We start from the raw sequence: 17,807 nt of genomic DNA on the forward strand, positions 1-17,807 counted from the left end.
GCCTGGAGCCCCTCCCAGTGATTCTCCAGGGAATGTGGGAAAAGCAATTGTGCCCAAGCTTCCATTTCCCTAGGCTCTGGGCACTTCTAAGCGCTCACCTGTCCTTTGTCTCTCCGACTCCCACGTGCACACACACACTTACACACTTGTCACCATTGCCACAATGGAGGCACATCTTCTGGTTTCTGACCCTTCACCTTTGCCAGCCACCACCCTCCAGCCTCTGACAAAGAATCTCCACATCTCCAGATTCCCTGTTGTGCTGGTTTGAAAGGAAGTATGCCCCCTAAGAAAAGCCATGTTTTAATATGGATCCCATTTCTTAAAGGTAGAATAGTCTCTATTCAATGCTGTGTATTTGGGACTGTGATGGGATCATCTCCCTGGTTGATGAGATTTAGTTAAGAACGGTTGTTAAACCGGATTAGGGGATGACATGTCTCCACCCATCTGAGTGGGTCTTGATTAGTTTCTGAAGTCCTATAAAAGAGGAAACATTTTGGAGAATGAGAGACTCAGAGAGACTCAGAGAGAGCAGAGAATGCTGCAGCACCATGAAACAGAGTCCACGAGCCAGCAACCTTTGGAGATGAAGAAGGGAAATGCCTCCCGGGGAGCTTTATGAAACCAGAAGCCAGGAGAGTAAGCTAGCAGATGATGCTGTATTTGCCATGTGCCCTTCCAGTTGAGAGAGGAGCCCTGACCGTGTTCACCGTGTGCCTTTCCAGATGAGAGAGAAACCCTGAACTTCATCGGCCTTCTTGAACCAAGGTATCTTTCCCTGGATGCCTTTGATTGGACATTTCTATAGACTTGTTTTAATTGGGACATTTTCTCGGCCTTAGATCTTTAAACTAGCAACTCATTAAATTTCCCTTTTTAAAAGCCATTCCATTTCTGGTATATTGCATTCTGGCAGCTAGCAAACTAGAACACCTGTGCTCTGTCTCCTGCTTTGTGCCGATGTGCCTGTGGGGAGGTGCTTCAGGTGCTACCTGGCTGACCTCTGTCACTGTGGATGGACATTCTGGGCCCAGCTGGGATTGAGGAGGCGACTCCTGCTTCTACCTGGGCAGGCATTCCAACGACTGTAGTTCCCTGGCCGGTGAGCTGAGCAGGACTGCTGGGGCCCCCCGCTGACCACATGTCCCGGGGCGCCGTGGGCCAGGCTGGAGCAGAGTGGAGCGGAGAGGACAGGCCCTGAGAGTGGAGGCCGCAGCCTGGGCACAGAGCTCTGGGACCCGAGGTGACAGCAGGAGCCCCTAGTCACATGCCCCTTACTGTGTGGGTGGACAGATCTGAGGGTCTGGGGCAGCTAAGGCCCCACGAGACTTCTTTAAAGGAGTCACTTGATTCACCATTTAGATTTGTTTTATTTTAATTAATTTCTTTACTCTAGGACTATTACCAGCTTCAGATTTAAACACATCCACAGGGGATGAAAAGGCCATCTAGATGAGTCTTGAGTGAAACAGCTTTCCCCAACATATCTTAAAGCTTTCTCCTTTAGATTTTTTTTGGGGTGCATGGTCCAGGAAAAACCCGGGTCTCCCACATGAAAGATGAGCATTCTACCACTGGACCACCCATGCACACTGGATTTTAACTGAAAGCAGATCTTCTTAAGGAATTTAGGTTGAGGGGGAAGGCCAGGTCAGAGAACAGAGAAGAGCAAGCAGACAGAGAAAGATGAAACAGAAAGTCCACAGCACCCAACTCAGCCCTGCCAAGGCCAGGTCCCATGCTCAGCCTCTGAGCCCTTTGTGATAAGCAGGAGTCTTGGAGTCTGACCTGATCCCGGTCTGACCAGAGAATTTGCCATGTGGGGTATGGGAGATGGCTGCGTTCCAGGGGCACCAATTGTTAAGCTAAATGGAATCTCAGACCTCCACGCTGCCTGCCCACACCTTCCTCACCCCACCCCTACTGCTGCCCCCTTCAGCTCCTCCTTTGAATCATTGTAGGGCTCCCCAGACAGACTTCTGAACTACCAGAAAGCAGGGTGTATCAAGGATACCCCTGTCCCTTATTTGGACTTGACAGAGGTCCAAAGAACTCGGACTCTCTTCCCTCACCCCCCAATTAATGCCATCACCAGACTCAGTTCTGGCCTTGCCTTACCTCTCAGGTCCTCTCCTTTATCTATTTTCTCTCCATCCCCTGTCCTGTGTCCTTCTCTCCCACAAAAAGAGTGCTCTGTGCCCTCCTCCCTCCCCAGCCATGGCTCCACATGGGGTGCAAGGTGCAGGCAGAGGTCACTATGTGGCGGTGCTGCCTGAGCCAGCACAGCATGTTCCTGTAGAGCTTCCTCATGGAATGACAGGCAGGCCAGGGGCCCAGGCTGCTGTGTAAAAGGTCTACCCCAGGACCCACCTTAGGTAGCTGGCAAGGTAGGAGCAGGTCAACCTGGGCACAGGACAGGAGATGGAGAGAATATAGATAAAGGAAAGGACCCGAGAGGTAAGGCAAGGCCAGAACTTCCAAGAGATGGAGGCAGATCTGAAGTCTAGCACAGAAAGACTTGCAAGCACTGAAACTCCAACAGCACCCAACCCAACACCCCCAAGAAAAAAAGTTGCTCTAGCATTCTGATGGGCTGAGAGTTGGCAGTGTGGGCATAGTTGGATTAGGAGGGTGTCCCCACCACCTGCCTCCTGCCAGGGTTTTGCCTGTGGTAGACATAGCAGCAGGTGGTTACATGGTCATGCAGCAGTGGCCGTGATGGGTAACACCCCCAGTCTGATTCACTGGGGAGCATTAGCCCTGCCATGGGGGAGGGGAGAAAATGGGCTGAGGTTGTTAGATGGAGGCAGGCGTATCTGGTCCTGTTTTGGTTTGTTAAATGCTACCAGAATGCAATATACCAGAAATGGAATGGCTTTTGTAAAGGTAATTTATTAAGTTGCAAGTTTACAGTTCAAGGCCACAGGCTGGGAAAGTGAATGTTGATAAAGGGGGTAGGGGTGTCACTGGTTTCGTGTAGTGATTTTAAAGTGTTTTTTGCCTACAATTCAGTAAGAAAAATGTTTGTATGTGATTGAGAATACCCATCCATTACTAAATAACTTAGTTTGAATTGCCAATACAAATTTTATTCACCTTTGGGTTACCTGCAAGTAATGAAAATGAAAATATGCAGAATTGTATCACTTGCTGCTAAGAAGTGAAGAACATGTAGCAAAGTCTACCTGCTGTTTTTTGAAACACCAAATCCCCACACCCCCTCTTCCCTGCTCGCAGAAGTCTGATGCTGTTGAGGGTAACACCTGCCAACTCCAAGATGTCAACAGAGACTGTTCTAAGTCAGCCAGCCTTTTTCAAACTGTGGGTTGGTTGTGCTTCAGACGGCTCTGAAGTCCATTCAATAGGAAAGAATAGCCCCTTCAACAAATGGCTCTGGGAGAACTGTATATCCACGCGTAAAACAATGAAAGTGGACCCCAACCTTATACCATTAACACAAAATGGATCAAAGACCTTGATATAAGAACCCAAACCCTAAAACTCCAGGACAAAAACAGAGAGAAACATCTTCAGGACGTCGTGGTACACCAGTAGCAGCGACGCCTCCTCTGTCTAAGCCTTGAGCATGGCTGGGACCTGGAATAACCGTACCTGGTCATCACCACCCTCCCTGCCCGGTGGAGATGTGCTGAGCCAGTGCTACTCACCAAGCTCACTGCTCACCTGCTCCCCGGCCCAGCTGCCCCTGCTGTGGGACTGCAGGCCAGGGTACCCACTGCACTCGACCGGACGTCAGTCTGCCAAGCGTCAAGGACGCTATGAGCACCAAATGGGACTTCAGAAGTAAAAATGCGTATGAACTTGTAAATCTCCTATGCTGGGCTATCATAGGGAAGACTGGAAACCAAGACAGGCCCCCTGAGCCAGTCTAGAGAAAGTGGGCTTGGCACATGGATTTTTCCTGTATACTTCCCACTAATTTTGCCCCTTTCTGTCCTTTCCTTCTGCACCCCTGCCCTTTGCTGCTCATACTTTTCCACTCCAATCAATACAAGGACATTAAATACTTGGAACCCAAAATGGGGAAGTTGGAAAACAAGACCCATTAGAGAGGCTCTGTGAGTGGTAGTCAGGCCTCAGGCTGCGTGGGCACCAACAGTCTGTACAACTTGCACCCAAGTGAATAAACTATTTTAGATTTAGAGCTTTCTGCTGGCACAGACCTGGTGAAGTTGACAGATAGCGAGTAACCAGGAAGACAACCTTTCAGCTACAAATTGATCCTCTTTACCTGTGCTATGAAAATCAATCTGTAACCAAGAATTAAGAGTTACAAATGCTTATATTTACTGGATCCTGGAACAATGACTGGGTAAGCAGATCTTCAAGGCAAAAGTAGATCATAAAGAAGGTGAAAAGGTCCGAGCTCCTGGGGCCAAGTCTGAGGCTGTGGGTCCCACTTCCAGACAATCTTCCGCGCGCTAACCACTGGTCCTTCCCTGACTTCCAGGTGACATTGCATGCTAGGCTCAAGTCCCAGACTGAGTCTGTCTGCGGAGCACACTCCTGGAGTATAACAGAATAAGTAGTTTAATAACGGGTGAAAAGATTCTACATGTTACTTTGGTTAAGAATTTTGACTCACACTGTCTATACTGACTGTGTTGTATATTTTATTGTTTGCCTGCTCCTAACTTCCTTACTAGAATCTTTTGTCTGTTTTTTGTCCATTTTTAAATTTTATTTTTGTTTGCTTTCTTTTTTCTTTTTTTTTTTTTTGTATTACTAGAATCTTTTGAGATGAGAAATTCCAACACTCCTAACAGCATATTTGAGTACAGCCTGCTGGGTTGCATTCTATGAAACTGGCAGAAGTTTAGTGATAAATTCATGAAGAAGCGAAGCTTTTTTTTTTCTCCTGTAACACTGTTTGGCCTCAATATGATTTAGAACCAGGAGAAAAATGGCCTGAAGGCACATCTATAGATACAATTACTACATTAACGATTAGACTTGTAGAATAAGAATTTGCAGAAAAGGGTGCAAAATTAGTTCAAGCTAGTGAGTTTTATATTTCTGTGTTTATTTGTGTATGCCTGTTTTATACATATTTTCCTACCTCCAGATAGTAACACCAAATTAACTAATAAAGATCCTTAGGCGAACTCTATTCAAATTGCTTAAAGATAAATAAGTGCATATATATAAATTAGTACTCCTGGGGTCCCAGAAATTGGGGAAGCTGAGCTTCTGGTGATCTTTGAACCCTTTCTGTCTTCCCCCTCTGTATCCTGGCCTAGCCTATTTCTCCCTATAACAAGATTTCCCAAATCCTACAGAAAACTCAGTGGGTTTAGCAAATAATTCCATCTTGTCATTCAGACTTAATGAGCCTAGATACTCAGACCTCTGCCAATTAACTCGCAGGTCTGATAGGGAAGGCCAGGTAGAATACTGGGTAGACAAACTAGCTAAAAAACTGAAAAAGAAAAAAATATATTGAGAAAAAGAAATCCACCTGAGCTAAAACAGCAACTAAGTAAGTCCTAAAACTAAGCACCAGAGTTCAGAGCATTAATACTTGTAATATGGATAGACTAGGGATGGAGGAATTGAATAAAATCCAATTGCCAAATTTCAAAAGCTTTTGTAAGTAAAGGAAAGTGTTCTTGAAAGCTATAGAAATGTTTTCCTGGATTCTGCTTAGGCCAATTAAACAATTGTTGTATATTTTTCAGAACCTGATTATATGCTTTTAAAGTTATTAATAATTTTTAAACATTATAAGGAAAAAAGAAGTTTTTAACCTTCAATGGAGAAAAACAAAGCATTTCTTGCATTAAGAAATTACTCAATACTATACTATTACCAAAGGTTTTAGCTATAATTAAAATTCATGGTCATTCTTAGGCAAATATAGAAGAAATCACTGGCAAAAACTGCAGCTGCAAAAACTGCAGCAATAAATTCTATTCCTATTCTTTTTTCTATAATAGCTTTTGAACCAAACAACTCTACTGAAAAGAAAATAATAGAAAAATGCTATTTGCTTCTATAAGCCTGCAATTAAATCATGGCTTCAAACCAGCTCTCCATATTTGCCTCCAGAAACCTGTTTTGAAAATTATGTATAATATACTTCACTGAGATGCTGATAAAATGGTAAGCAATACTTCTGGAAACCATCCCCTGAAAATACCTAGGTCCTCTGAACTGCCATTTTTAAGTACAATACAAACATACAATTTTATTCTACTTGGGTATGTTCTTCCTAGATTTATACAAGTTTACTGACAAAATAAATTAGGATTATATCTATTAAATCTTTAAGATGATGGAAATGTAAGTTTGTATTTAATAAAATTAAGTTATTTTGACAAATTTTATTTTAAGGATAATTTGCTTTGTAGAATGTTTAAAGACAGTTCCAAAGATCTTTTCAGTAATTTAAGATATGCAAGTATGTAAAGTATACATGGTGTGCTTTGTTACCGAAAAGGGATGTAGTTTTGTCCTAAAGTAAAATAATTGATTTTCCCAGAATAAGAAGCAGGAATATGTAGGACAAAATCTAGGTGGATATAAACGGTTATAAAAGATTTATATAAATGAATTTTATTTGTTATGGTCGATGCTGATTAGGATTTGATTAAAAGCTTTTATATCAAATAATGTATTCATGCAAAACTAAAATTGTTTTCTCTCTATTAAAGTAATAAAATTTTCTTAAATTATTAGTCTAGTCTTAAAAGGTTATAAAAAGTTTTTCTTAACCATCTGAGCATTATGTTGAGAAGACAAAGATTCTATGTCATGTCAGGATAATATCATCATTGATGTTTATGCTAACTTATCATCCTTTATTGTTTTAAGAAGACAGTTTTTCTTACGTTAAGAAAACTAAGTTTTGTTTTACAATCATTTTAACTCCAATTTTACTCTTTCATTGTCAGTTTAATTAGATAAGGAGACATATATTGTTTCACAGCAACCCCTTTTTATGTTTAGCATAATGTTCGAATCCGACAACTTTTGACATCTGCCTTCTCAAAAACCAAACCCTTGAGGATAACTTTTATTTTAAACTATTACAAAGGATTTGTTCTTCTCACCTTGTAAAAAGAGGTGGTAGAAATAGTCAAGTTCATTTACTATATTATGAATTGCATGGGAAATGTTGTCAAGTTAAAAGGGATTTTCTAACCTTCTGATAGTTAAACCTGTGTTGGTGAGATATTATTCATATAAATATTTAGAGATTATATTAAATTCCTAGAGATTAAGTGTTCTCCCTGTCCATGATATGTCTGATACCTATCAGCATGATATTAGACAGCACTATAGTGTTAATCATAGTTTTAGTTATTCTTAGAAAATATTAGATATCACAAAACAATCAAATTTCTCTGTCAGTTATACTGTTTTACTCTGCTGTGCCTCTGAAAATGCATATAAACAGCTACAGAGAGAATTTCATCTTCAGCAATAAGAAACTTCAAAAGAGAAGACAAGAAAGTAAATAAATTACATTCTACCTGTTAATTAACATGACCCTAGCAAAAAAAAAAAAAATGTAAAGGAGAAACAAAAAAAACTTCTGTTATGTTCTGTAGTTGATAACTTCAATATAAGAATATAAGTTAATTGTCAAATGTTTTGTTTCTAGAAATAGCTTCATTTTTTGCTCTATAACTACTTGTTAAACCGTCCTTTGAATTTATCACTTTTTTGCATATATGTCATATCTCACAATAAAATGTTAAAAAAAGAACAGCTTCATTTGGAAAATGCTCATAAAAGAGATTGTAGAGCTCTTGCAGCCGTCACAATTGATTGTAAGCTCTTGCAGCAGTCACAGTTGTTCCTAGACTTTAATTATTATTTCTAAATTTTCAAGTGCTTTGTTTTTTATGTGTAACCCGGTAGCTTCCTAAAATTTGAGTGTCTGTGTGACACCTGAGACTCAGAATTGGAGTCTCCAGCCTAGAAATACTAAAGGAGCTACATTAATTCTGGAAGATGATTCCAAGCAGCAACTATTGAAAAGGTTCAAGAAGGGATCAGACTTCAATTGGGAATGAGAATGAGGCTGATCTAATTAGGACTAAGGTGAATAAGAATACAGGATATAGGATGATATTGCCTGTATTTTGGGACTTTAGTTTCTATAGGAAACCAAAGGAGGAAAAATTTATTTTATCCAAAAATTTAAACTTTCTGTGGCACACTATCTGATTTAATCCGTTTGGTCAATTTATTTAAAAACCTAATTCAGTTTTATTTGACATAAAACCTAAGATAGGGAATGAGATCTTGGTATTCTATACATGTTAATGGGATACCCTGATAATTTTCAGAGTGTTTTAAGAATGAAATGAAAAAGTGTGATGTTTAGGTTCTGGTGTCAACTTGACCAAGTGATTATACCCAGCTGCCTAGTCAGGCAAGCACTGGCATGACCATTGCTGCAAGGATATTTCATGGCTGGTTGATAAACTGGAAAGCTGGTTTATTAAATAATCAGTCTGTTGATCACATCTGTGGCTGATTGCATCTGCAATCAACTAAGGCACGTCTCTCACCAATGAGATAATCCAATCAGTTGATGGCTTTAGAAGAGAGATTTTTTTCACTGCTTCTTCAGTCAGCAAATCTCTTGAGGAATTTGGCCAGACCTTTCATCAGAGCTGCCAGCTTCACAGCCTGCCCTACTGATTTTGGACTCTGCCATTTGCACGACTGCGTGAGACACATTTACGAATCTCATATTTACAGATATGTCCTGTTGGTTCTGTTTCTCTAGAAAACCCTGACTAATACAATAAGATCCTTTGAGAGACCTGGGAAGAAATGCATGGAACTATTAAACTCTCCCACCTGGGACTTCCTTCTAGTCTCTCAAGCAATAGGAACTCCCAATTACTGAAACTGTCAAGGTCTAAATCTAAGATCCATTCCTTTTGGAAAACATAAATTATCCCCATATAAACATATAATAGGGAAACCTGTGAAAAATAAACTCTGGAATATATGAGTCTTGCCTTATGAAAAGAAATATGCTAATGAGCTAAGCCTTAGATCTTGAGGCTTGCACTTATAAAACTTATTTTTGTAAAGACAAAACTAAGCTTCATTATAAGAGTCACCCCCTGAGAACCTCCTTGTTGCTCATAGAGGCCTCTAAGCCAAACTCTGCAAATAAGCTCACCACTTTTCCCCCATGCGAAGACTCCCATGGGCGAGCCTCCCTGGCACCAAGGGATCAATACCAAATGTTAAGCTTTCAGAGAAGGATGAAATAAAGGGGAAAATATTAAATAAAATAGTTTCTATGGAAAAAAAATTCAAAGAGTTTGGAAGTCATTCTAAAGGTACTTTTATGCAGACTCAGCCAGATACCACAAATTGCCACAATAGGCAAAGTTTCAAGCAAGAGTGCTCCTGAGGATGTAACGGGTACAGCCACTGTGGAGGATGGTTTTGGCTGTTCCTAAGAAAGCTACATAAAGAGTTGCCTTATGACCCAGCAATCCTGCTATTCATGATATACCCAGAAGATCTGAAAGCAGGGATGTAAACAGACATCTGCACAGGATAGAGGCATTACTCATAGAGGCATTACCCACGATCGCCAAAAGGTAGAAACAACCCAAGTGTACATCAACAGATGAATGGATAAATCAAATGTATACAACTCATAGATGTAAAATATAGTATACAGGTTACCAGGATATAGAATGAGGTTAAAGAATTGGGAGCAAGTTGCTTAATATGTGCAAACTGTTTAACTAGGGTGAACTTAAACTTTTGGAAATGAACACAGGTGATGGTAGCACATTATTGTGAGAATAATTATCAGTGCTGGGATGGCATGTGAATGTGATGGAAAGGGGAACTTCGGAGTCAGTCATGTATGTCATGAGAAAGAAAGTTTGTTAAAACATGGGAATGTATAACAGTGAATCTTATCGTGGACCATGCCCATGAGTAACTGTACAAATATTTAGAAGTTCTTTCATATATTAGAACAAATGTATGACACTATTAGAAGGAGTTAATAATAGAGGGGTTTATGGGGGAAAATGTACCAATTACAAGCTATGGACTATAGTTAGTAGTAACTATTTAAAACTCTTTCATCAACAGTAACAAATGTACTACAACAATGCTATGGGTCAATAATGGGGGAATTAGGGGTATGGGAGAATTTGGGTTTTATTTTTATTTCTCTTCTGGACTAATGAATATGTTCTAAAATTGATTGTGTGGTTGTATGCACAATCATGTGATGATACTGTGAGCCAGTGATTGTACACTTTGGATGGTTTGTATGCTGTGTAAATATATCTCAATATATGTTTTTAAAAAACTGCTCCTGAGAAACGTACATGGCAGTATTAAATGTCCAAGGGGCATTATGTATGCAACTTACACTCAGGTGTTCTGAAAATAGACTGATAAAAAGGGAGGGAGGGGTGGCTCAGCAGGCAAGAATGCTTGCCTGCCACGCCAGAGGACCAGGGTTCAATTCCCAGTGCCTGCCCATGTGAAAAAAAAAAGGGAGGGAGGGAAGGAGGTAAACAGATAGATAGAACAATATGGCAAAGGTGGCAAAATGTTAAAATTGGTGGATCTGGGTAGGTGGTACAGTGATATGTCTATGATCTGTGGGGTTTGTATTATTTTTATAACTGTCCCATAAGTTTGAAAATATTTTTTTTTTAAAGCTGCTCCTGAAGGCCCTGGGGACATCTGGACAGTGATAAAAATCTTCATTTCATTCTATATTGCAAGTTAGATTAGCAATATTCCTTATAAACATCATAGGAGTTCTAGTTTGCTAGCTGCTGGAAGGCAGTATACCAGAAACGGAATGGCTTTTAAAAAGGGGGATTTAGTAAGTTGCAAGTTTACAGTTGTAATGTCCCAATTACAACAAGTCTATAGAAATGTCCAATCAAAGGCATCCAAGGAAAGATACCTTGGTTCAAGAAGGCCAGCGAAGTTCAGGGTTTCTCTCTCATCCAAGAAGGCACATGGTGAACACAGTCAGGGCTTCTCTCTCAGCTGGAAGGGCACATGGCAAGTAAGGCATCATCTGCTAGCTTTCTCTCCTGGCTTCCTATTTCAAGAAGCTCCCGGGGAGGCATTTTCCTTCTTCATCTCCAAAAGTCGCTGGCTTGTGGGCTCTCGTGGCTATGTCCTTCTTCTCTGGCTCTCTCTGCATTGCTCTCATTCTCCAAAAATGTTTCCTCTTTTATAGGACTCCAGAAACTTCTCAAGACCCACCCAAATGGGTGGAGACATGCTGTCACCTAATCCATCTTAACAACCACTCTTGATTAAATCACATATCCAGGGAGATGATCTAATTATAGTTTCAAACATATAATATCGAATAGGGATCATTCTACCTTTATGAAATGGGATTTTGATTAAAACATGGCTTTTCTAGGGTCCGTACATCCTTTCAAACCAGCACAATAGGTATTCTTATTTTTAAAACATTTCTCTTATTCCAACCCTGACATAACAGAATTGCTGAAAAAGTATTAATGCTCCAGCCAAAACATGAAGTTAAGGAATATATACAACTACAATCTAAGAAGTTCCATTCCCCCAACACTAAGATCAACACCCCTTTTAAGCTTGAAGGAGTTAGAGTGGTTATCAACCAGGGATCCCTTAAGATTGAGGAACAGACAAACAAAAGGGGGGAATGTAACCAAGAGTTAAGTGGTAACAAATTATTATAGTTACTGAATCATTATATATTTACTTTTTCATTTTTTAGTATATTGTAGACTAGCCAAAAGTAAATACCTGACACTACTGAAACTAATGAAGCTCACTGAACTGTAACCCAGATGCCTTAATCTTTGATGATGATGATGCTTTATTTTATAACTATATATTTTTTACCTTGTAACTGTAAAGCTATGATAACTCATGACTGGCTCCACTTGTAACCCAGTATCTTGTTTTAAAATTTTGAAGTCTTGTGATCACGTGGATGGCCCCTTCATATTTATTAACGAAGTCAGCTCAGAACTAACCCATCCCAATTCCGAGGCTATCTTACTAAACAAAATTAGTTCTAACCAGAATTGGCCCAGCTGGCATAAGCAGCAGCTTAAACCTTAACCTATACATGACCTATAACTCATTATAATACTAAAAATGATGAAGATCATTATGTTAAGTCACCCTTTTCCTATTAAATTCTGTGGCTAAGCATGTAATCAGTCCAGGCATGCTCAATAATTAAACTATTTCTAACTTTGTCATTTTGAGCCATGATACTCATTGTCCTTAAACTACCTGTCTTTGGATATTATAAAACTCTCAGAGTTACTGAAGTTCAAGAAGACATTTCTGAGGTCCATAACCCTCCTTTTCTCCTTATTTTACACTTTTCAATGAGAGCTCTTTCTCTCTTTGCAAGCCCAGTGTCATAGACTGGCTGTTGTGCACATCAGGCAGTGAGCCCAGCCTGGCAACAGGTCTAGACCCTTTGAATGTTTTTCCTTAGCCAGCTGGCACAGTATTAGCTGTCAGTAGAGAACAGAGGAGAGCTGGTTCAGAAAGAAGCATCGCTTCCTGATTCTGGTGGGCCTCTGAAGCACATGGCTTCTCCAGCACTTAGCACCTGCAGTGCACAGTTGACAGTGGGGCCCAGTGGCCAGAAGCTCCCCCCCCCCCACTGTTCCATAGCAGAAGGGCTGCGGTGTGACACCTCCCCATACACAGCTTTCACAGGTACTCCCGAGGGTAGGATTCTGGCAAGCTCCGGAGGGCTCATTTCCAGCAAGTTCCCCCAGTAGGGCACCACAGTGACTTCTCAGCCATTTAGTGATCTATGGCTGTGCCCTTTCCCACAACATTTGGCTCTCAGACCTGGGGGAGGGGGTGTTTCTAAGTTTTCTTTCTGATCCTAGGTGTAGTGACTGCTCCTAGTATCTGCTATTCCTATATTCTTTAGAGTTTTCTTTACCTATTAGTCAATCCCTTGTTACTCTAATCCTGTTATACATAACAATTCTTTAGATTAGACTTTCCCTAATCAAACAATTGTCTGGTTTCTCTTTCCTCGTTAGATCCTGACGGATCCAGCAGCACAGTGGCAGTGGAAGTGGTTTTTATGAATTACAACTCCTTCGGTCTCTGTGGAAAAGCCAAGGACTGGTGGGCCACGGCTAAGAGGAATGGGTACAAAAAAGGAAGGAGAGGAGACATCTAGGAAGACGGCACAGTAGGGTAGGCTGGGTCCACCCCTGCTCCGTGGAAAAACAAGGGGACACAGAAAAATGACCGGGACTACTGTCTGGGGGGTGAGTGATTGGAGAGCATCTTCTACACTTCACAGGGAGGTCCTGGACAAGAGAAGCGGGGAGATCAGGGTGGGGAGAACGGGGTGAGTCTGTTCGGCTGGGAACCCATCAGAGGCATGCAGTGGCATGTGGGGAAGTGTGGGTCCAAGGGAGCAGACTATCACTCTGCTCCAGCCTGCCCCTGCAGCTCGCTTGGGAAACCTCCCCACATGGCTTTGCAGCTGGCAGCACCCATGGGGAGCCCAGAGGCACCCCTAACAACCTGCAGCAAAGAGCTACCCTCCAGACGCTGAAATAGTTGCCCACTGGTACCGTGAAAAGCCATCCCATAGGGCTCCATAAACAGTGGCTCAGTGGGGTGTCAGGCACTGTGACCAGCTGCCCAGTCCTACACGCCTGGAACAGCCACGCCACCATACACCAGAAACAGTCGTCCTGCCACATGCCACCTTGCTCAGTCAGTCACCACAGCTGGGGAGGGGTAGGCCTGGGGAAAGAGGGGGCTCAAGGCTGCCATCTGCTGGGTAAAAGCAGTAAGTGCAATCTGGCAAACTCCCGAACTGCTAATTTTTTTGTTTTGTTTTCTTTTGTGGGGTGCATTGGGCCAGGATTTGAGCCAGGGTCTCCCACATAGCGAGCAGGTGTTCCGCCATTGAATTACCTGTGCACTCCTGCCCAGCTTTTAATAAACCAGTAGAATTGTATCCCTTCCATGAGATCTAAGCCTTGGTCTGGCAGGGAATTACACACCAAGCGCAAAAGGAGATCTTCAGTGCAAACCCTACCAAATACAAAACCTTCAACGTTTGAAGGAAATCAACTTGCAAAATAACCTTATTAAGATAATCAAATGCCCTGTACGCAACAGAAGATACAAAGCACCTGAAGATTCAGGCAGACAAATCCCAGCCAAATGACAAAATTAAATCACAAGGGAAAAAAGAATTTGAAACAACTAAAAAGAATGTTCAAAATGACATAAAGGATATCAAGAAGACACAAAGCGCATAAAGAAGAATTTGAAAGAATAAGTAGAAAAATGGCAGATTTCACAGATATGAAAAATACCATAGACCAAGTTAGAACACTTGCTAGAAACACACGATAGCAGATCCAAAGAAGGGGTAGAAAGAATAAGTGAGATAGAAGATGGGACAATTAAAATTCAAGTGCACAAAAGAACAAGTGGCAAGATAGATGGAAATTGATTTCAGGGAAATGATGGACAATGTGAAGTGCACAAATGTATCGGTGTCCCAGAGGGAGAAGAGAAGAGTAAAGGGCTAGGAAGGTAATTGAAGAGATAATGGGGAAAACTTCCCAACCCTTATAAAAGTGATAAATATGCAAATCAAAAAATCCCAAAGAACCCCAAATAAAATAAATCCAAACAGGCCAGCACCAAAACACATACTAATCAGACAGTCAAATGTTGAAGAGAAGCAGAAAGTTTTGAAGGCAGCAAGGGAAAAGCGATTCACTACATTCAAGGGAAACCACATAAGAATGATTCAGATTACTCAACTGGCACCATGGAGGCAAAAAGGAAGTGGTGCGGCATATTCAAGATCCTGAAAGAGAAATACTTCCAGCCAAGAACTCCTTACTGGCCAAACTGTCCTTCAAAATTGAGGAAGAGATTAAAATTTTCTCAGACAAGCAAGAGCTGTGAGAATTTGTCAACAAGAGATCTGCTCTACAAGAATACTAAAGGGAGTCCTCTCAGCTGAAAAAAAAAAGACAGGACAGGTAGATCTGGAGGAGGGCACAAAACTGAAGAGTACCAGGAAAAGTAATTTAAAGGATGAAAAGAGAGAGAGAGGGAAAAGAATATATAGATCTAACAAATAAGAACTAAAAGATAAAATGGTAGATTCAAGAACTGATTTTGTATATTATTACAGTAATAATTTTGAATGTTAATAGGCTAAACTCACCAATTAAAAGATACATATTGGCAGAATGGATTAAAAAGTGTAATCCATCTATGTGCTGTTTACAAGCGATGCATCTTAGACCCAAGGATACAAACAGACTGAAAGTGAAGGGATGGAAAAAGATGTTCTATGAGAGCTGTAACCAAAAGAAAGTAGGAGTAGTTATACTAATATCAGATAAAATAGACTTGAAATGTAAAGACATCAAAAGAGACAAATTAATAAAAGGGACAATTCACCAAGAAGAAATAACAATCATAAATGTGTGTGCTCCATCAAGGGACTCCAAAAAGCACACGAGGCACATACTGACAAAACTGAATGGAGCTATAGCTGTTTCAACAATGATAGTGGGAGACTTCAATACACCACTCTCCACTATAGATACGACAACCTGAAAGAAGATCAAGGAAATCGAGAACTTAAACAATGCAATAAATGAATTAAACCCAATAGCCATATATAAATTTTTTCACCCCAAAACACCAGGCTATACATTCTTCTTTAGTGTTCATGGAATGTTCTCAAAGATAGATCATATGCTGGGTCACACAACAGCTGTTTATAAATTTATAAGACTGAAATTATCCAAAGCACTTTCTCTGATCACAACAGAAAGAGGCTGGAAATTAATAATCATACACACACAAAAAAAGGACTTTCACAAATATGTGGAGATTAAACAACACACTCTTTTTTTTTTTTTTTAAAAAAAAACATTTATTTGAGTCATACAGAAAAGCAAGCTGGTTATGTTGCCTCTTTGAAAAGCACCTGTTAATTAAAGATAACCAATAAGAATATATTCAAATCCATTTTCCTGTTACATTTTTCCTCATATATAAGATCCCATCTTTCCTTATTTTTTTATTTTTTATTTTTTTTATTAATTAACGGAAAAAAGAAAAAAAAGAAATTAACCCAACATTTAGAAATCATACCATTCTACATATGCAATCAGTAATTCTTAACATCATCACATAGATGCATGATCATCGTTTCTTAGTACATTTGCATCGGTTTAGAAGAACTAGCAACACAACAGAAAAAGATACAGACTGTTAATATAGAGAAAAAAATAAAAGTAATAATAATAGTAAAAACAAACAAAAAAAACCAACCAGACAGACAAAAACAAACAAAACAACAACACACTCTTAATTAATCAGTGGGTCAAAGAAGAAATTGCTAGAGAAATTGGTAAATATCTGGAGACAAATGAAAATTAAAATACAACACATCAGAACTTATGGGATGCAACAAAGACAGTGCTGAGGGGGAAATTTATTGCCCTAAACGGCTATATTAAAACACAAGAATGAGCAAAATTCGAGGATTTAACTGCTCACCTGGAGAAATTAGAGAAAGAATAGCAAACTAACCCCAAAGCAAACAGATGAAGAAAAAGAACAATGATTAAAGCAGAAGCAAATTAACTGGAGTACAAAAAACAATAAAAAGAATCAACAAAACCAAAAGTTGGTTCTTTGATCACAGAAATGAGAATATTTGAGCTTTGTATTCTAGAAAGCAATATACTAACTGAACTGAAATGAATGCTTATATATATTAAGATAGACTTAAACCTTTTTTCTCTAATGACTGAACTGTCAAATAATTAAAACTTTAAAAGCATAGGACTATATACTTAGCATGCTAGACTGAGGTAAGCATTGATGCAGTTTATGAGCAGGTGCTGATGTGTCAGTATTTAGGACTATGGATTTAGCTGTGTTTCTGCTACGAAGTGCAATATTAGACAATAGCTAGCTAGTACTGCTGCTTCTTAACTCCAAAGAGGAGAATAGGAACTGATTAACTAAATGTACATATTTGTTTAAATTACTCTACTCTACTATCCTTTGCTTGGATGCAGGGCATGCAGATTTATGTGGCTGCTATTTTTATTTACTTTGCATTACTTTCATTAACACCTTACTTTGAATGGAAAGCCAAATATTTCCCTCTTCAACTGACCAGTAATGGCCCTTAAACTGGAGTAGAAAAAAATTTTGTGTGAAAACTGGTGGTAACTGGCACATAAGATCAGAAAAAATAAATTCTTTATACTGGATGCCTTAAGATGCTGTCTGCAAAACTTCTCAACAAAATACTAGGAAATTGAATCCAATGACACTTCAAAAGAATTATGCATCATGACCAAGGGGGGTTTATACCAGGAATGCAAGGGTGGTTCAATACAAGAATATCAATCAAGGTAATACAGCACAGTAAGAAGTCATAATGGAAATATCAACAAAACCAAAACTTTAAAAATTATTCAACAAAATTCAGCATCCTTCCTGATAAAAACACAGCAAGAGGTAGGAATCAAAGGAAATTTCCTAAATATCATGAAGGGCATATTTGAAAAACCCATAGCCAGCATCTTAACAGTGAGAGAGGGAAAGTATTCCCTGTAAAATTGGGAACTAAGACAAGGATGCCTATTGTTACCACTATTATTCGAGATTGTACTAGAAGTTCTAGCTAGAGTGATTAGGCAGGAAAAAGAAAGTATTTCCATCCAGACAGGAAAGGAAGAAGTAAAGCTTTCACTATTTGCAGATGATAT

General features: G+C 39.9%; 1 long non-coding RNA gene across 1 annotated transcript; it reads left to right on the forward strand.

Moving 5' to 3' along the window:
- Nucleotides 1-955: 955 nt before the first annotated feature.
- On the forward strand, nt 956-14,006 carry LOC143679859 (uncharacterized). The gene is made up of 2 exons (XR_013173971.1): nt 956-1,105; nt 13,062-14,006. It is a non-coding gene; the product is annotated as an uncharacterized LOC143679859 (long non-coding RNA).
- The last annotated feature ends 3,801 nt before the right edge of the window (nt 14,007-17,807 follow it).

This window comes from Tamandua tetradactyla, chromosome 4 (genome assembly GCF_023851605.1).
Source record: "Tamandua tetradactyla isolate mTamTet1 chromosome 4, mTamTet1.pri, whole genome shotgun sequence".
NCBI lineage: Eukaryota > Metazoa > Chordata > Mammalia > Pilosa > Myrmecophagidae > Tamandua > Tamandua tetradactyla.